At 46.6% G+C, this 17,501-nt stretch overlaps 1 protein-coding gene across 4 annotated transcripts in view; it reads right to left on the bottom strand.

Annotated features, from left to right (window-relative positions):
* Window positions 1-17,501, bottom strand: part of KLHL6 (kelch like family member 6) — a 67,923-nt gene that overhangs the window by 39,264 nt on the left and 11,158 nt on the right. The window lies entirely within an intron of this gene.

The following is a 17,501-nucleotide window of genomic DNA, read 5'->3' as shown; positions in this document are numbered from 1 at the left end:
CTTTACAGGGACATGGACAGAGCTACGGGCCATTATCCTCAGCAAACTAACACAAGAACAGAAAACCAAATACCTCATGTTCTTACTTATAAGTGGGAGCTAAATGATGAGAACACATGGACACATAGAGGGGAACAACACACACTGAGGCCTATCGGAGGGTAGAGGGTTGGAAGAGGGAGAGAATCAAGAAAAATAACTAATGAGTACTAGGCTTAACACCTGGGTGATGAAATAATCTGTACAACTCCCCATGACATAAGTTTACCTATATAACAAACCTACGTATACCCCTGAACTTAAAATAAAAGTTAAAAAAAAGAGAGATACAGAGAATTTTTTTTTTTTTTTTTTTTTTTTACCCCATGCCAGGCTCATATGTGAATTTATCATACTTCTTGGACTTTGACATTTAAACTGTTGGTCCTTCCCAGGGAATGTGTGAGGAATTTTATTCATTTTTAAAATGCATGTAACCTAACCATGCTCTGAAAAAATTTCTGGAGTTCTGGAAACTTAAATGGTACCTAAAATATAGCAGGAATGCATTAATTAAAAGTAGGTGGGGGCCAGGCATGGGGGCTCATCCCTGTAATCCCAGCACTTTGGGAGGCCAAGGTGGGTGCATCACTTGAGGTCAGGAGTTCGAGACCAGCCTGGCCAATGTGGTGAAACTCCATCTCTACAACAATACAAAAACTAGCCAGGTATGGCTAATCGCTTGAACCCAGGAGGCAGAGGTTGCAGTGAGCTGAGATTGCGCCACTGCACTCCAGTCTGGGCAACAGGGCAAGACCATGTCTCAAAAGAAAAGAAAAGAAAAGAAAAAACCTCTAACCCCCAGTGTGACTCTATTTGGAAATAGGGGTTTTAGGAGGTAATTAAGAGGTCATAGGGTTGGTGTCCTAATCGGATAGGATTGATGTTATAAGAAGAGGAAGAGAGACCAGAATTCTCTTGTGCACGCTACCCCATGTGAGGACTCAGCAAGAAGGTGGCCATCTGCAAGCCAGGAAGGTGACTTCACCAGAGCCCACCCATGCTAGCACCCCAATCTCAGACTTTCAGCATCCAGAACTGTGAGAAAAAAAATGTATGTTGGTTAATCCATCCAGTCGATGGTGTTTTTTTATGGCAACCCAAGCTGAATAAGTCACATTTTGGCACTGAGAAATGGGGTGCTGCTGTCACAAATACCTAAAAAATGTGAAAACAGCTTTGGAACTGAGTAATGGGTGGGTTAGAGGAATTTTGAGGTGAAAGCTAGAAAAAGTCTAGATTGCCATGAATAGAATGCTGGCAGAAATATGGGCATTAAAGATCATTCTGGTGAAGTCTCCAGTGGAAATGAGGAACATGTATTGGAAACTGGAGGAAAAGTGATCCTTGTTATAAAGTGGCGAAGACTGGACTAAACTATGTTCTGCTGTTTTGCAAGAGGTGGAACTTGCAAACAATGAAATTGGATATTTAGCTGCTGATACTTCTGAGCAAAGCGTGAAAGAAGCAGCTTTGTTCCTCCCACTGCATGTAGTAAAATGCAAGGGGAGAAGGGTGAATTAGAAAAAGAATGTTTAGATAAGAGGGAACCAAAAATTAAAGAGTTGGAAAATTCTTAGTCTACCCATTCTAAGAAAAATGAGGAAGCATGTTCTGAAGAGAACGCCAAAAATGTGGCTGGAGTATCATTTAATAAAATGCTTATGGAGTTATAGGAACAGAAAGAAACACTGCCAGTTTGAACTGAAGGGGAAGAGACAAGACAATTGAAGGAAGGCTGTCAGACTTCTTGGACTTGACAGTAAAAAACAATGAGGTACTCAGCTGAGGACATGCACTTTTTTTTTTTTTTTTTGAGACAGAGTCTCACCCTGTCACCTAGGCTGGAGTGCAGTGGCGCCATCTCAGCTCACTGCAACCTCTGCCTCCCAAATTCCAGCAATTCTCCTGCCTTAGCCTCTGGAGTAGCTGGGATTATAGGCACTCACCACCACACCTGGCTAATTTTTGTATTTTTAGTAGAGATAGTGTTTCGCCATGTTGGCCAGGCTGGTCTCAAACTCCTGACGTCAGGTGATCCACCCACCTCAGCCTCCCAAAGTCCTGGAATTACAGGCATGAGCCACTGCGCCCAGCCTGCACTATTCTTCAAGAAGAGGGAAAAATTACCCTAAGGGTGATTCAGAGATAATTAGGGCCACTGCCTCAGTTCAGGAAGCCAGACAGCCTCCATCAGACACCTGGGAGTCGGGGGAGGGGGTGTTGGGAGAACTCTCATCTACAGCCATGGAGGTGACACTGCCACCTCAGTGGGCTGGAAGGGAAGACCATCAAACCAAAAAGGATTATTCTGAAGCCTGGAAATCTAATGGAATTTATCTCACTAGGTTTTGGACTTTCTTGGGATACCTCACTTCTTCCATCTTTCATATTTCTCCCTTTTGGAATAGTAATGTCTTTCCCACGCTTGTTCCATTATTGTATTTTGGAAGCACACATCTTGTCTTGTTCCATGGGTTCACAGCTGGTGAGAAATTTTGCTTTAGGATGAATTGTACTTCAAGTCTCATCCATATCTGATTTAGATGATATTCAGACAATAATTTGGACTTCAGAGTTGATGCTGCAATAAATTAAGACTTGGGAAGCTGTTGGGATGTAATGAATGTATTTTTCATATAAGAAGGACATGAATTTGGGGGCCAAGTATGGAATGTCATGGATTGAATTGTGTCCCCCACAAAATTCATATGTTGAAACCCTAACCCCTAATGTGACTGTATTAGGAGTTAAGATTTTTAGGAGGTAATTACAGTGAAACGAGATCATAAAGGTGGATCTCAATTTGATAGGATTAGTGTCCTTATAAGAACAGAAAGAGAGATTCCACACCCACCCCACCACTCCTGCTCATGCACCGAGAAAAGGCCATGTGAGGACACAGTGAGAAGGTGGCCATCTGCAAGCCAGGAAGGGAGCCCTCACCAGAAACCAGATCATGCTAGCAACTTGATGCTAGACTTGCAGACTCTACACAAGTGTGAGGAAATAAAAATTTCTGTTGTTTAAGCCACATAGTCCATGGCATTTTGTTATGGCAGCCCAAGTTGACTAATACTGGCAGTCTGTATCCACTCTAGACCCTTGTAGTTCACAACCCAGCAAGGGCATTGATGCCCAAATAACAGTCTACGAGGGCCATAAGAGAACTACAAAGTGCTTTGGAAGCCAAGAATGGCTACTCATAGAGAAGGAAAATTCTGAAATGTGAAGATTATGGATAGGATTTCTAGGTAACAAGCATAGTGAGAAAAGCCATAAAGATGCAAGGGCATGAGGCATGTAGAGAAACTAGCAGACATGTGATTCAGTTGGAGCTCAGGGGATATGAAAGATAGGGATGAGACGATGGTCTGGAAAGATAACCTGCATCCTGCTGGTGGAGGGCACTGAAGGCAGGATAGGGAGTTAGGTTTTTACTCAGTGAGCAATGGTGAGTCATTGAAGGTTGATGAGCAAAGGCAGGACTCAAAGAGAACATTTTAAACAGATGTGTTCTCACTTTTGTTTGCAGGTGATGGGTGCCACTAGAGTCAAGTATCAGATGAACCCAAAAAGAGCTGGGAGGCTGGTGACAATGTGAAAGCCTTTTCTCAGAAAATGTAATAATTGAGGCAGTAGCCACACCACTAGGGAACGTCTCCAAACATCTGTCACTAGACTTTCTAAGCTACAGACACACGAACAGCTTAGGGAGCCATTATCTCCCAGCCAAGTCATTGAAATGTCAAAAGGCTTCCTGAGAGTGAGAGACTCTGACAGTGATACAGTAATTCACTAGACACTTGACTTGCTGACTTTTTGAATCTTTTGTTTCAACACAGAGGGGATAACACCCCTAAGTCCTGCCCCCGCTCTCTATCCCACACCTATTTATCTCTGGAAATCAATCATCAGTTCCTTCCTTCCTTCCTTTTTCTTTCTTTCTTTCTTTCTTTCCTTCCCTCTTTCTCCTCACAAGAATATGACAACAAGAAAGAAAGAGCGAAGGTGAATTCCGGGGCCTCTGCAAAGTGAAGAAACCCCCACCCAGAGCTGGGGGAGCCATGATGATGTCAGAGCAGGTGACCAATTTACAGGCCAGTTTCCTCAGCCACAAACCCTCTTGGCCAGCAGCACAGAGCTGTCTGCAGAACCATCATCACCAGCCTTTAAAAGTAATGTCATGTAGGTCTTGCCTCGCTGCCTCCTGATTTTATAAAGAATCTGCTCTCAGAGACAGCGTATGATTGCTTCTCAGCTCAGCGGACTTCCCTGGAGGAGCTGGAAGATCACTCTCCAAGCCTCCCTTTGTTGGAGTGTCTAGAGCAAGGCTGGCCAACAGAAATGTAATGTGAGTCACCTACAGCATTCTACATTTTCTAGTCACCACGTTTTTTGTTTGTTTTTTGAGACAGAGTCTCACTCTGTTGCCCAGGCTGGAGTGAAGCGGCCCCATCTCAGCTCACTGCAGTCCCCATCTCCAGGGCTCAAGTGATCCTCCTGCCTCAGCCTCCCAAGTGGCTGGGACTACAGGCGTGAACCACTATGTCTGGCTAATTGTGCAATGTTTGTAGAGATGGGGTTTCACCATGTTGCCCAGGCTGCTCTCAAACTCCTGGGCTCAAGCGATCCACCCACCTGTCTCCCAAAGTGAGGGATTATAGGCATGAGCCACACCATGCTCAGCTCCCACTTTTAAAAAGTAAAAAGAAAAAGATAAAAGTCAACTTTAATAACATATCTTATTTAACCCGAAATATACCTGAAATATACTTTCAACACCAAAGAAATATTTTAAAATTACTAATGCGATAACTTACATACTTTTTCTCATACTGTGTCTTCAAAGACCATCTCTCATATATATATATATATATAGAGAGAGAGAGAGAGAGAAAGAGAGAGAGAGAGAGAGAGAGAGTGTCTCTCTCTATTGCCCAGGCTGGAGTGCAGTGGTGCAATCTTGGTTTGCTACAGCCTCTGCCTCCCGGGTTCAGGCGATTCTCCTGCCTCAGCCTCCTAAGTAGCTAGGACTACAGGCACCCACCACCATGCCTGGCTACTTTTTGTATTTTTAACAGAGATGGGGTTTCACCATGTTGGTCAGGCTGGTCTGGAACTCCTGACCTCATGATCCGCCCGCCTCGGCCTCCCAAAGTGCTAGGATTGCAGGCGTGAGCCAATGCACCCAGCCTCATGTATATTTTATGCTTAAAGCATCTCAGTGCAGACTAGGCACAATTCAAATGCCCAACAGCCACATGTGGCTAGTAGCTACCATATTAGACAGCACAGTTCTTGCCATCAGTTCTGAACTCAGGTGTTGGGGTCACCCAGACCTACAGTCATCTCAGGAAGCAAAGCAAATGTCACCTGTATGAATGTCATATAAATAAATATATAGGAAACAGGAAATTCAGCAGGACAGGGTGGGCAGTGATCATGGGGTCAAATAAGCTTCACATAATTGAGGCAACACATCTCTAGAGTTCCAGCAACATGACATTTAGAAATGTTATTTCACCTGGACTGTGACTTTAAGATAGTGAGAGGTTAATTTGGTTGAATCTGTATAATCAAGTCTACAGGACGGATGTTCCAATGGTCTAAGTCAATGCTTTGCACTCCGAGGAGCACCTAAATGAAGTCAATGTGTTTCCCATCTGACTTATTACTGGGGTCTCTAGGGTCATCCAGACTCTTAATTGGACTGTCACTCCTAGCCACGGTTTCCGAATTCTTTTTGAGACGGAGTCTCGCTCTGTCTCCCAGGCTGGAGTGCAGTGGCGCGATCTCGGCTCACTGCCAGCTCTACTTCCCGGGTTCACGCCATTTTCCTGCCTCAGCCTCCCGAGTAGCTGGGACTACAGGCGCCCGCCACCAAGCCCAGCTAATTTTTTGTATTTTTAGTAGAGATGGGGTTTCACCCTGTTAGCCAGGATGGTCTCGATCTCCTGACCTCATGATCCACCTGCCTCAGCCTCTCAAAGTGCCAGGATTACAGGCGTCGGCTACTGTGCCCGGCCCCGAATTCTTGTTTGGAATCACAGTCACTTGATATCATGCTGCCCCAGCTCAGCCCACGCCTGACCGGGCATCTGGATTCCCCAGAAGCAGACCTCCTGTGCTAGTGACGTAAGGGAGCAGGGGAGCAAGACAAGGTGGGGAGGAAGCCCAGGAAGACAAGAGTCATGCAGAAAATGTCTTCAGCCTGATCCCACAGGGACCTCTGGAAAAGACACTTCTGAGTTGTCCTACCAGGAGGCAAGGGCCGTGATACTCTCTGGCCGCCTTGACTGTCTTTGGTTACAGGCCCTCCACGAGAAGGTAAATTCTCCAGCACGTCTGGCTTTGTGTGTGTGTGAGTTTGCATGTGCACAAGCAAAGGGACTTCCAGGAGCCTGGGGAGGGCAGGGGAAAAAGAGCGGCCACCTGACTGTTGGCAGGCAGAGGAGGGACTGGTGTCTAGTCTGGGCTCTGATGCTCACTCATTGTGTGACTTAGTACAAGTGAGTGAACCTCAGCTTCCTCACCTGTAAAATGGTGTAATAATAGTCCCCATCTTGGTGAGCTGCACAGAAGTATAAGTAAGATGAAGTACACCAAGGCATTAGCACGATACCTGGAACCTCATCAGCGTTCAATCGGGGGAGGTATTTTGGACTAGATCAGAGGAATCTTGGCAGGTTGGTGGGAGACACGAAGGGGTAAGTGGACCAAGCACCACACTGACACACAACCATTATCTCATCGGCATTTGGCCGGGTGTGTATCAGGTAATTGCGTGTCCGAGTTGCTGCACTGCTGTGGACTATCCATCCAGAGGAAGCATAGGGCTAGCGCTGTGTACAGATCGGCCCAAACACCTCAGCTCAGTTCATGGGAGAGAAAGAAAGTGCCCTCAAGACAGTGTCCTTCTCCCCAGGGATCTTTTTACCAGCCTTGACTCCCCAAGTTCCAGCATTTCTCTGTCTCCTTTGAAATATTTTCACGAATTTTCTGCCACTTAAATACACTCCCTTGGCCATGGCCACCATGCTGAACATGGATAAGATGAAACTAAGGGAAAATCTACATATTCCTCATAGACTGAACTCCCAGGCCTCCTGCTGCTCCCCCAGGAGATCTATGGACACACTTGGGCAAAGCTTGGTCCCCATGGGTTGGCAGCAATAGATTGGGGACCAGAACCTAGGGCTTCAGGCTCTGAATCAGGAGCTCAGCAGTGCACGAAAACCAAGAAAATCAGCAGGAGTTCAAGGCATTTTTGGGGGGTCAACTCAGTGTCAGCGCTCAGTGGACCAGCCTGAACTTTGCTCTCTGAGAACACAGCTGAGTTGGTTGCTGACAACTTACACCGTGGCATACATGCAAGATATTGTGTAATAAAAACACTCTCTAGAGAGACACTGACCAATTCTCATGAGGTTGTTGTAAAACAGAGGTAGCTGGGAGGATCCTCATTTTACAGCAGAAACAATCTCACAGCAGTGTACCAGTTGCCCAATACTTGGGCGGTGAGTCAGTGCCGACCCCAAAATAGAGCCTGACCCAGCAAGCTTGTCTCCCACAACAGTCATGAAAATATTCACAGGCCCAAGAATCTCCCAGCATGAAGTCGGACCATGCCTCAAACACTGCCTGGCTGCACGCCTCTGTAGTCTCCACCAGGATTCTGCACCTCAGGTCTCTGCCAAACATCGCCTTCTCAGAGATGCTCTCCCCGGCAATCCCCCGAATCTAAAATCGCCACTCCTTTACCTCTTCACTTCCTTTATTTTTCTTCATAGCTCTGCACATCCTGAAATTAGATTACCTATTTGCTAACTATTGTCACCCCATAGCATGCCAGCTGAGTGAGGGTGTGCCATGCTCAGCAATGTATCTAAGGGCCAGAGCAGTGCCACCACCAAGTAGGGATGGTCCCTAGAGAAAGTGAATGAATGAATGAATGAATGAATGAATGAATGAATGAATCAACCAACTTGGCCTTCCTAGTCCCTTTGCACTTGCTTTTGACAGGAATCTGTACCTCCAAGAATTATCAAACATCCCTGGAGGATGAGGCCCTCCACCGCCACTAGGGAACTCCCATCACACTCCTGAGTCCAGGGCCTAGAGCTTGAAGAGGACACTCAAGCATTTGACTTACCTGCACTACTTCAATGCATTCTGCAAGCTCCTGTAGTTACTAAACTTCACCAACTCAGAATATTTCACCCAGCCCAGCTCCATTATAGCTGACCCCTTCCCTAGAACTCCAGACCTCTGAACTCTCTGCCTCCTGTAACCCTAATTCTAACCCTATAAACAAATACCCACCCCATAACCCCCACTATGTCACTCCTACACCAGCTGCACCCCTGTCTGCCCCCTGTTCTGTCCTTCCTCTGATTTCTTCACCATCCCCGTTTATACCAGGAATGAACTCCCCTGTTTCACTGAGATATTCTGTGTTGGGGTGGCTTCAACATTAGTTGCAAAATGAGTTAAATTCTACTTAAGAATACAATGTCCATATGTATACAATCTGTTTAAAAGTTTTTTAAAGTAGTCAGCATGTACTACACAATGAACACTATTGTTAAGAAAGGATTATTGGATATAAACACAATGAAGTCAATCAAAGGGGGTTCCATTGCAAAGAAAGCAGGGAGTCAGCAGATGGAAGCGTGACCTAGCATGACATGGCATCTCTCTCTATGGTCCCCAGCACCACTTAGTTCAAGACACCAAAACCTGAGCCAATACTAACCAAGGGAAGCCCATAAACACTCAGCTCTGCCCTGTTTCTGGGCTCGAGCTGTCCCCTAAGTTTTATCATATGGACCCTGTCTCAATGCTAAAGTCCTGCTTACATCCTTGGCCTCAGATACTCCAGCCTCAAGAGGTGGATCTCAAAGTGTGTTCCCTGAACAAGCTGCATCAGAACCTTTGGGTGCTTATTCAGAATGCAGAATCCTGTACCCCACCTACCTTAGACTTAGTGAAGCCAAATCTCTAGCAGTAGGGCTGGAGGTATGTATTTAATTAGGTGTCCCTAGCTCTGACCCATAATTCCTTTGCAAAACAAACTTTGAGAACCTCTGCCCTAGAAAGAGGTCACCCCTACTTCTCAACACAGGCCTCCTCCTGAGAAGGAGATTGAACGAAGGTCAAGGTCATGGAAACAATCGGCCATAGTGCTGGGAAAGATATGTTTCTGGAAAGTCCTCCCTCACTATGGATCCTTCCTTTCATCTTCTGAGACACAGCCTTCCTAGAATTCCATGAGGCCTACGGCTACCTCCTGAATTGGGTGGCAATCTCATTCGTTTGCCAGCTTTGCTCCAAACTGACAGAGGAGCTGGAAGCCTAGAGTTGCCCCAACTTGACTCTAAGCATCAGCAGTCCTCAAAAGAACTCCCTTCTGTGGGCCAGGCGCTGTGGCCCATGCCTGTAATCCCAGCACTTTGGGAGGCCGAGGCGGGCAGATCGCAAGGTCAGGAGTTCGAGACCAGCCTGACCAACATAGTGAAACTCCGTTTCTACTAAAAATACAAAAAATTAGCCAGGTGTGGTGCCTGTAATCTCAGCTACTTGGGAGGCTGAGGCAGGAGAATTGCTTGAACCCGGGAGGCAGAGGTTATAGTGAGCCAAGGTCACACCACTGCACTCTAGCCTGGGCAACAGTGTGAGACTCCATTTCAAAAAAAAAAAGAACTCCCTTCTGCCAAGCTTCCGGTCCTAGAAGCTCACTCCTCAAGGACACTGCCCATGGCCCCTATGGAGATGAAAACTGTAGCCATGTTCCTAGGGAAGCAAAATCCTTCTAAGTCCCACCAGACCGTTACTGATGCCTCAGCCTGCCATGAAACTCAGCCATTCAAGTTTATGACAGAAAGAAGGGCTTGCTCCGTCTGCAAGATCAGACAAGATAGAACATCAATTACAACAAATACTTGTGGTCAGGCTTTAGTGACGATACTGTCACAAAGATACAATGGACAGTTTTTGTTTTGTCTGCCCAACTTACTCCTGTCTCTTTTAGTAGGAGCACCCAGATCTTCCACTGGGAATCACCCCTCCTCCAATATCAGGCTGAGAGATATGGGTGAAGCTAGGCTCACCTCTTAGACCAGTGGTGAGCACCGTTCAAGTCCTATTTACGTGCCCCAAGCCACAGTGATTGGTTCAGGGATGGGAATAGGAAGAAGTCAATTCAATTGGAGCCAATTCCAGAACTTTCTTTGGAATTACTGAGAAAGAGAAGCTGTCTCTTCCCACCAGAATTGCTGAGCTGGTGGAAATGAAAGTTTGGAGATGCTGGCTACCTGCTTGTCCTCATGTGTGAAGACATTCCCTGAGAGAGAAACCCACACAGAGGAAAGCGAAACTAAGAAGGAGAAACTGAGTCGTGGTAACATTACTTTGGGCCCAACTATACCTGAAACCATTACCCCAGACTTTTTTTTAATTCCATGAGCAAACAAATTCTTTTTTCTACCTTTATACTTGGACCAGTTTGAGCTGAATGTCTGTCGCTTGCAGGGCGGAGTGATACAATCGGACAAAAGAAACCCTAGCGATTCTCTGAATTGGAACTCCAGGTCCGTTTTTGTTGTTTGTTTGTTTTGAGACAAGATCTTTCTGTTGCCCAGGCTGGCCTCAAACTCCTGGCCTCAAGCAATCCTCCCACCTCAGCCGCCGAAGTAGCTGAGACTGCAGGCACACGCCACCACACCCAGTCCCGTTGATGATTACCGTAAGCCCTCCTACCTGAGAGTTTAACTTACAAAACATGGGGGTTATTCTTTACCTTCTTTTGCTTTTGTTTTTACGCATCTTCCACCTCCTTCCTGAAGATGAAACCTGGCTTCCCCTAACAAAACCCCACTTCCCTCCCAACCGAACGAGGTCGGCTGAGATTCTCACTTCCCCTCTTGGCGTGGAGCAGGGTCCGCATTTGTGCTCACCATCCACCGCCACATCTCGACCAGGCTATTGCCCAGAGACTGCACATCACCCTCTTTTCCCGAACACTTTCCAGTCCCACCTCCAGGACTCTGTGGCTTCCCTGTGACCATGTCATTGTTCAGAAGTCAGGGATCTGCCTCTGCTTAAAGATTTATTCCTGAGCCTTCCCTGGTTCTAACCACTTAGAAATTGGCGAGTTGGCACTGGTCCCAATCTTCACCCCAAGGTATTCAAATGCTAGGGCTCCTCCAGTCATAAAAGTTATCCCTTGTGACAGGCAAAGATGATCATACGTGCGTTCTAGGCTGCTCCCTCTGCCAGCTGCCACAGAGGAATCTGGACTGCCAGGCCTGTCCCTTGGACTTTCATGACACAGAATCCAGAGGGAAAGGGACAGAAGACAGGAGCTCCTCCAGCTGAGGATGGGGAGCAGTTATGAATCTAGACGTGAAGGAGGAGCTGCCACAGTTGGGCTACACGCAGGAGTGCACAGGCCAGGCTTGACTGGAGCTAAAATCCAGTGCCCCCTACACCTGCCAAGCCTTGTGCACTAATGTGGATTGCAACCCCCAGAAAGGGGCCCCCATTTCTAATTGGTCCTCCCAGGTAACTTATTTACATTCAAAGGAAGAAGCTGGGTGTGGTGGCACACGCCTGTAGTCCCAGCCACTTGGGAGGCCCAGGCAGGTGGATCACTTGAGGCTACAAGTTCAAGTCCAGCCTGGGCAACATAGCAAGACTCTAAAAAACACAAAACAAAAACAAAAAAACAATCAAAGGAAGGCACCCTAAAAGCCAGCAGTGGTCTTTATCAGAGACATGGATAAGAGAGGGGAACATATTTTAATAACAGCTGTGGCTGTGTCTCCAAGGTGTTCAAAAATTGCAAGTTCAGAACTTGAGTTGTTTTGTTTCTGAGCTTTGCTCTAAAATGAGATAGCCCAGACAGGCGAAGGGTTGATAAGGTTAGACCACTTTCTCTTTCTCTTTACAATCTTGAGGCTCAGAACTGGCCCTCGGCAAAGAGTGGAGTCAGTTCGCTTTGTGTTCCAGCCCTCCTAACCTCACTTCCCCCTACCCTTCCCTGCTGGGCAGTGCTGCCTCTCCCTCGTGCTCTCTGTGGCCTGGCTGCCCTGCGGGACCGAAGAGAGGACTGTGAATGTTGCTGGAGGCCTTCTCCCCATCCACACTGCCTACACCTTAGTTCCAACCCTCATCTCCTCTCACTGCAGTTTCTTGCAACTTACCTGAGGGTCTGCCTGGATTGATGGGACCCTCCATACCCACAGTGCAAAGGATTATTTTAATGGAGATCTTGGATCACATCTCTTTTCTGCTTAAAGACTCTTCCATGGCTTCCCGCTGTCTGTAAGTCATGTTTCAAACTCCTCAGCTTCACCCAGCAAAACCTTTCCCGGTCTGACCATGCCTATCTCTCGCCCTTATTGGCCTATGCATGTCCTTTATTCCAACCTACTTTTCTACCTGTGGTTACACTGCGTGACACCTTCCCAGACGTGTTTCTCTTTGCCTCGAATGTTCCTCTCTTTTCCTTTCTCCCCTCTGGCCTCTTCTGGCCAATGCCTACTCATCCTTCAAAACTCCGTTCAGATATCACCTCTGCCAGGAAGACTTCTCAGACTGCTCTTTCTTCAGTCTGATTCAGTGCCCTTCTGTATGCTCCTATAGCTCCCATATAGCAAACCTCCCATGGCCCCTGCGCTGAGCTCCACCATAACCCCTGTGCAGAGCTCCATCATAGCGCTTATCATCCTGTACAGTAAACATCAATTTACTTATCTCTCTGTCCTAACTAGATTATGACTTCCAGGTCAAGCAGGAACCATAATTTATTCATCTTTGTAAACTCTGTGCCTGCCACAGAGTAGGCACTTAATAAATTTGTGTCAAATGGATGGATACATGGATGGATGGATGGATGGATGGATGGATGGATGGATGGATGGATGGACGGACAGATGGATGGATGGATGGAAATTCCCTAAATTCACTCAGCACTGTAGTTCTGAAAGTTTAGCATTTTGCATTCCTTCCCCTCCAGGTATTTTCACATTAAGAGAGATAATACTGGCCAGGCATGGTGGCTCAAGCCTGTAATCCCAGCACTTTGGGAGGCCGAGACAGGCAGATCATCTGAGGTCAGGAGTTCAAGACCAGCCTGGCCAATATGGCGAAACTCCGTCTCTACTAAAAATACAAAAACTATCTTGGTGTGGTGACCTGTAATCCCAGCTACTCGGGAGGCTGAGGCAGGAGAATAGCTTGAACCCAGAAGATGGAGGTTGCAGTGAGCCAAGATCGCACCACTACACTCCAGCCTGGGTGACAGAGCGAGACTCCATTTCAAAAAAAAAAGAGAGAGAGAGAGAGAGAGAGAGATAATACTATGCAATGTTCCTTAACTGAAAGCCTGCTAATCATCGGTGGTACACTGGAGGAGCATGGGAGGAATGAGGATTTTCATAGCAGTTACTAAGAATTCTCTCCCCCTCCATCTCCAGGCCAATCTGCTAATGAGACAGGCATCATCTGCCAACCCAGCCTGCTATCCTGAGTTCTAAAGACACTGCTAGTCACCTGACACTTTCCTAACTTTCCCTAATCTCTGTTCTCTTCTGTCCTATTTTTTTTGTGTTGTGTTCGCTATACACAATAATACAATAAATTTCCACCTTCCAGGAGTTATCCACTGGGCCTCTACTTCTCCCATAATTCCCCCAACACCAAAACGCCCTTGACACTCAGCCCTCTATAAACCTGAGCTTACTCTACAAGACACATGATCTTTTCAATCCAATAAGGTCTTACTTGACTCTGGACCTGAATCATTATATGCAAACCTGCTGAGTGTCTATTATTTATTATAGATCCCAGAGCATCTCTTCAGAAAGGGCTGTGATGCAACCTCTTAGTTTTGGTTTGATTGTGTTTTAAAGCCATAGCACGAGGCTGGGCACGGTAGCTCACGCCTGTAATCCCAGCACTTTGGGAGGCCGAGGCGGGCGGATCACCTGAGATCAAGAGTTTGAGACCAGCCTGGCCAACATGGTGCAACCCCATCTCTACTAAAAATACAAAATTAGCCGGGCATAGTGGCACCCGCTTGCAGTCCCAGCTACTTGGGAGGCTGAGGCAGGAGAATCGCTTGAACCTGGGAGGTAGAGTTTGCAGTGAGCTGAGATCAGGCCATTGCACTCCAGCCTGGTTGACAAGAGTGAAACTCAGTCTCAAGAAAAAAAAAAAGCCATAGCAGTATCAGCACTCTTGTAATTATTGTGACCTTAAAGTTTTCCATAGAAGTTAAATACAATAAAAGAATGCTGGCCTTTACAGCTGGCAGAGGACTTGTAGGTTGCCTAAATGATACTCTTTCACAGCAAAGGAGACTTATCTTTATACGAGATGGCCTCACCAAAAGAATTTAAGAAGGCTTTTACAAAAGAAGCAGAAGTATCATAAAACACAAAACAGTAACAATAAAAATAAGAAGACAAGAATTAAGGAATTAAAGTGGAAGGAGAATATATCACTGAAACCAAGGCTAAGGAAAGTTAACCCACGGAGCTTCCTGACAACCACAGCAAAGGCAAAAGTACGACAAATTGCCTAATAAGAAAGTAAAGCAATGTTCGTTATTCCTCTTTAGAGGACTTTATTTTTCCCTTTGTCCAGCATCTCTCCATATCGGGAAATTCTCTTCTCCCCACCCAGGCCCCAAATCATGTGGCTCAGGCGGGAGCTCTCACATCAATACAGACCTCTCCACCTTTCTGTCTTCTGCTTGTCTATCTGTCTGTCTGTCTGTCTCTCTCTCTCTCTCTCTCTCTCTCACACACACACACACACACACACACACACACACGCATGCACACACAGCTCTTTGGCCAAGGGTGGACTCCTAACCTAGGCTGGGCTGATCATTGTGCCCCACCTCCCTGGCACAGTGATTAGCCTAGGAATGGGTAACTGAATGGAGCTGAGCCAATCAGAGTCTTTCCCAGGGGTTTTTCAAGCCACAGGTAGAGAAAGTCCCTCATTTTCCCTCTAGAGCCAAGGCTAGGAGTCTCATAGCAACCAACAGGCAAACCCCCAACAGTGTGGCAGAAGTCAACCTGAGAAATCCAACCTGAGAGAGAAGCAAAGTGAGAGGTGGAGAAAGAGCACCAGCGCTGCGTGCAAGGGCCTGGTTCCCCTTCTCCCTGGGCTCTGCTGCACCCCAGCCCTTCTATGATTTGATAATGTGACCAAATACTTTTCTCTTTGCCTAAGCTGATTGACTTGATTTCCTATCCCTTGAAACGAAAAGACTGCTCACCACCAATAAAGGAACATGGAGCAGCACAAATGGATGCTGAGCTCATGGCAGTTTTACCAAAAGCACAAAGGCTCTGCATGTGGCCAGCTCTTCTCATGGACTGTTTGGTGTTTACCATGTTAGATCCTTGTCCTGAAAAAACATTTTCATGGAGAGACAGTTGCATATCCGTGGGTTTGATGCAGGGATAGAGCTTGAGCTACGAATGATGAAAATATTTCTCTGTTGTGTTTTAGTTGGGAAGGTTTTTAACAAAGCCTGGCATGGAAGATTATTTAAAATTGAAGAATAGATTTTCTAATCTTGATTGAAATAAGATCCACATGCTGTAGACACCAGGGGTAGGGGTGACAGAGATGACACTTCCTTGAAAAATCAAAGGACCTGATCGCACTTCTGCCCTGGTGCAGAACGCCCCCTCTCCCCACTCCCAGTGCAAAAAAAAAAAAAGGACTGCAAGAGTCACATTGTATGCATGGCACATCTATATGCAGGTGGTCACATGAGCGACTGCTTGAATCCAGAATATTCTGAGGCATTTTGGATTTTGTAACTGTTCCTTCCCATTTTTCCTGTGATAGCCACATTTGATCATCTTTCCCTTTTCTAAAGTTGCACAATAGCTTCCCACCGAACTCTGTGAGGACTTCCTGCTCTGGCCAGGATGCTACTTAATCAGTGACTGGACCTGCAGGAGGAATATCCAAGTGTTTGTTCACTTCATGCATGTACAGGATGTCTGCTGAGTGCCAGCCATTGCAGTGGCATCAAGGAGAAGAATATGGTGGTCACTGCCTTCACATGGCTTGCATTTTCAACCTGCTTTTAGTCCACCGATGATGGATGATGCCTTCATGCATCCCCACAAGTGTACCCAGGACTACTCACAGTTTTGCAGGGAGCAGAGGAATGAAAGTGCTAATAATTACCTTCTTGCCTATTTGGGTCTCAGGATCCAGATCTCTGATGCCTTTGTGACAAGGGTCATGGAATCCCCTCATAACTGTGTAGTTTTCATGGTACTTTAACATCTCTTCTGCGCCTATTGCAGGCCTAGCGAATAGTTTTGAATTGGAAGCCAGTGATACCAAGAAGCCTGGACGGAGGAGAGCCTGCTTGGGTGGAGGCAGGACAAGCAGCAGCAGCCTCCAGCTTCCAGAGACAGCCCTGACAGCAGCACCAGTGGCTGCAGCTGTGCAGCTGTGGCCCCAGCATTGTACAACAGCAGGGAAGTCCCCCCTACAGGAGTCCTGGGTGGCTTCGGGCTGTGGTCCCGGCCCCTGTCTGGCCTCCCTTGCACCTGTTTGTCTTCTGGGTTTGGTTCTCCAAACTTCTGTGGGGATTTTGTGAGTTCCTACTATCATTTACATAAATTTCTCTTCTCAAATAAGCTAGAGTTGATTTCTGTTTCTCAGAACCAAGAAATCTGACTTATTACCATGCATAAAGTGTTGGGGCAAATAAATTAATAAATGAATCCATTTTAGTATTTGCATTTCACAACTTGCTGGGATCGGTAGACATAAATTGTTAGCCTCACTCTATTGTAGACATCGGTGTTGAGCCTCAGAGAAGCCAAACAATTCCTCCAAGATTTACATAGCCAACAAGTGGCAGAGTCTGGACTGAAATCCCAGTGCCACAAATCTTTTTTTTTTTTTTTTTTTTCACAGAATCTCTTGCTCTGTCACCCAGGCTGGAATGCAGTGGCATGATCTCAGCTCTCTGCAACCTCTGCCTCCCGGGTTCAAGCGATTCTCCTGCCTCAGCCTCCCAAGTAGCTGGGATTACAGGCGCACAACACTGCACGTGGTTAATTTTTGCATCTTTTAGTAGAGAAGGGGTTTTGCCATGTTGGCCAGGCTGGTCTTGAACTCCTGATCTCAGGTGATCCACCAGCCTCAGCCTGCCGAAGTGCTGGGATTACAGGCATGAGCCACTGCACCCAGTACCATAAATTCTTTCCGCTATACCAAGTTTCTGGTTCTAGCCGCAGTGATGTTTATTTTCAGAGCACACTATCTTTTCACCTTGCACACCCTGACCCTGCTTCCTTATTTCTTTTTTAACCCTTTGATCCAGACTGATGTCCTAAGGCATGCTGGGTCCTTGCTGCCACGGAGGCCTGTCACCTCAGCCCCCAGACATAAACTGGAATGAATGTTCC

Source organism: Papio anubis, chromosome 2 (genome assembly GCF_008728515.1).
Source record: "Papio anubis isolate 15944 chromosome 2, Panubis1.0, whole genome shotgun sequence".
Taxonomy (NCBI): Eukaryota; Metazoa; Chordata; class Mammalia; order Primates; family Cercopithecidae; genus Papio; species Papio anubis.
The sequence above is the reverse complement of the archived record's forward strand: the minus strand, read 5'-3'. Positions and strand labels throughout refer to the sequence as shown.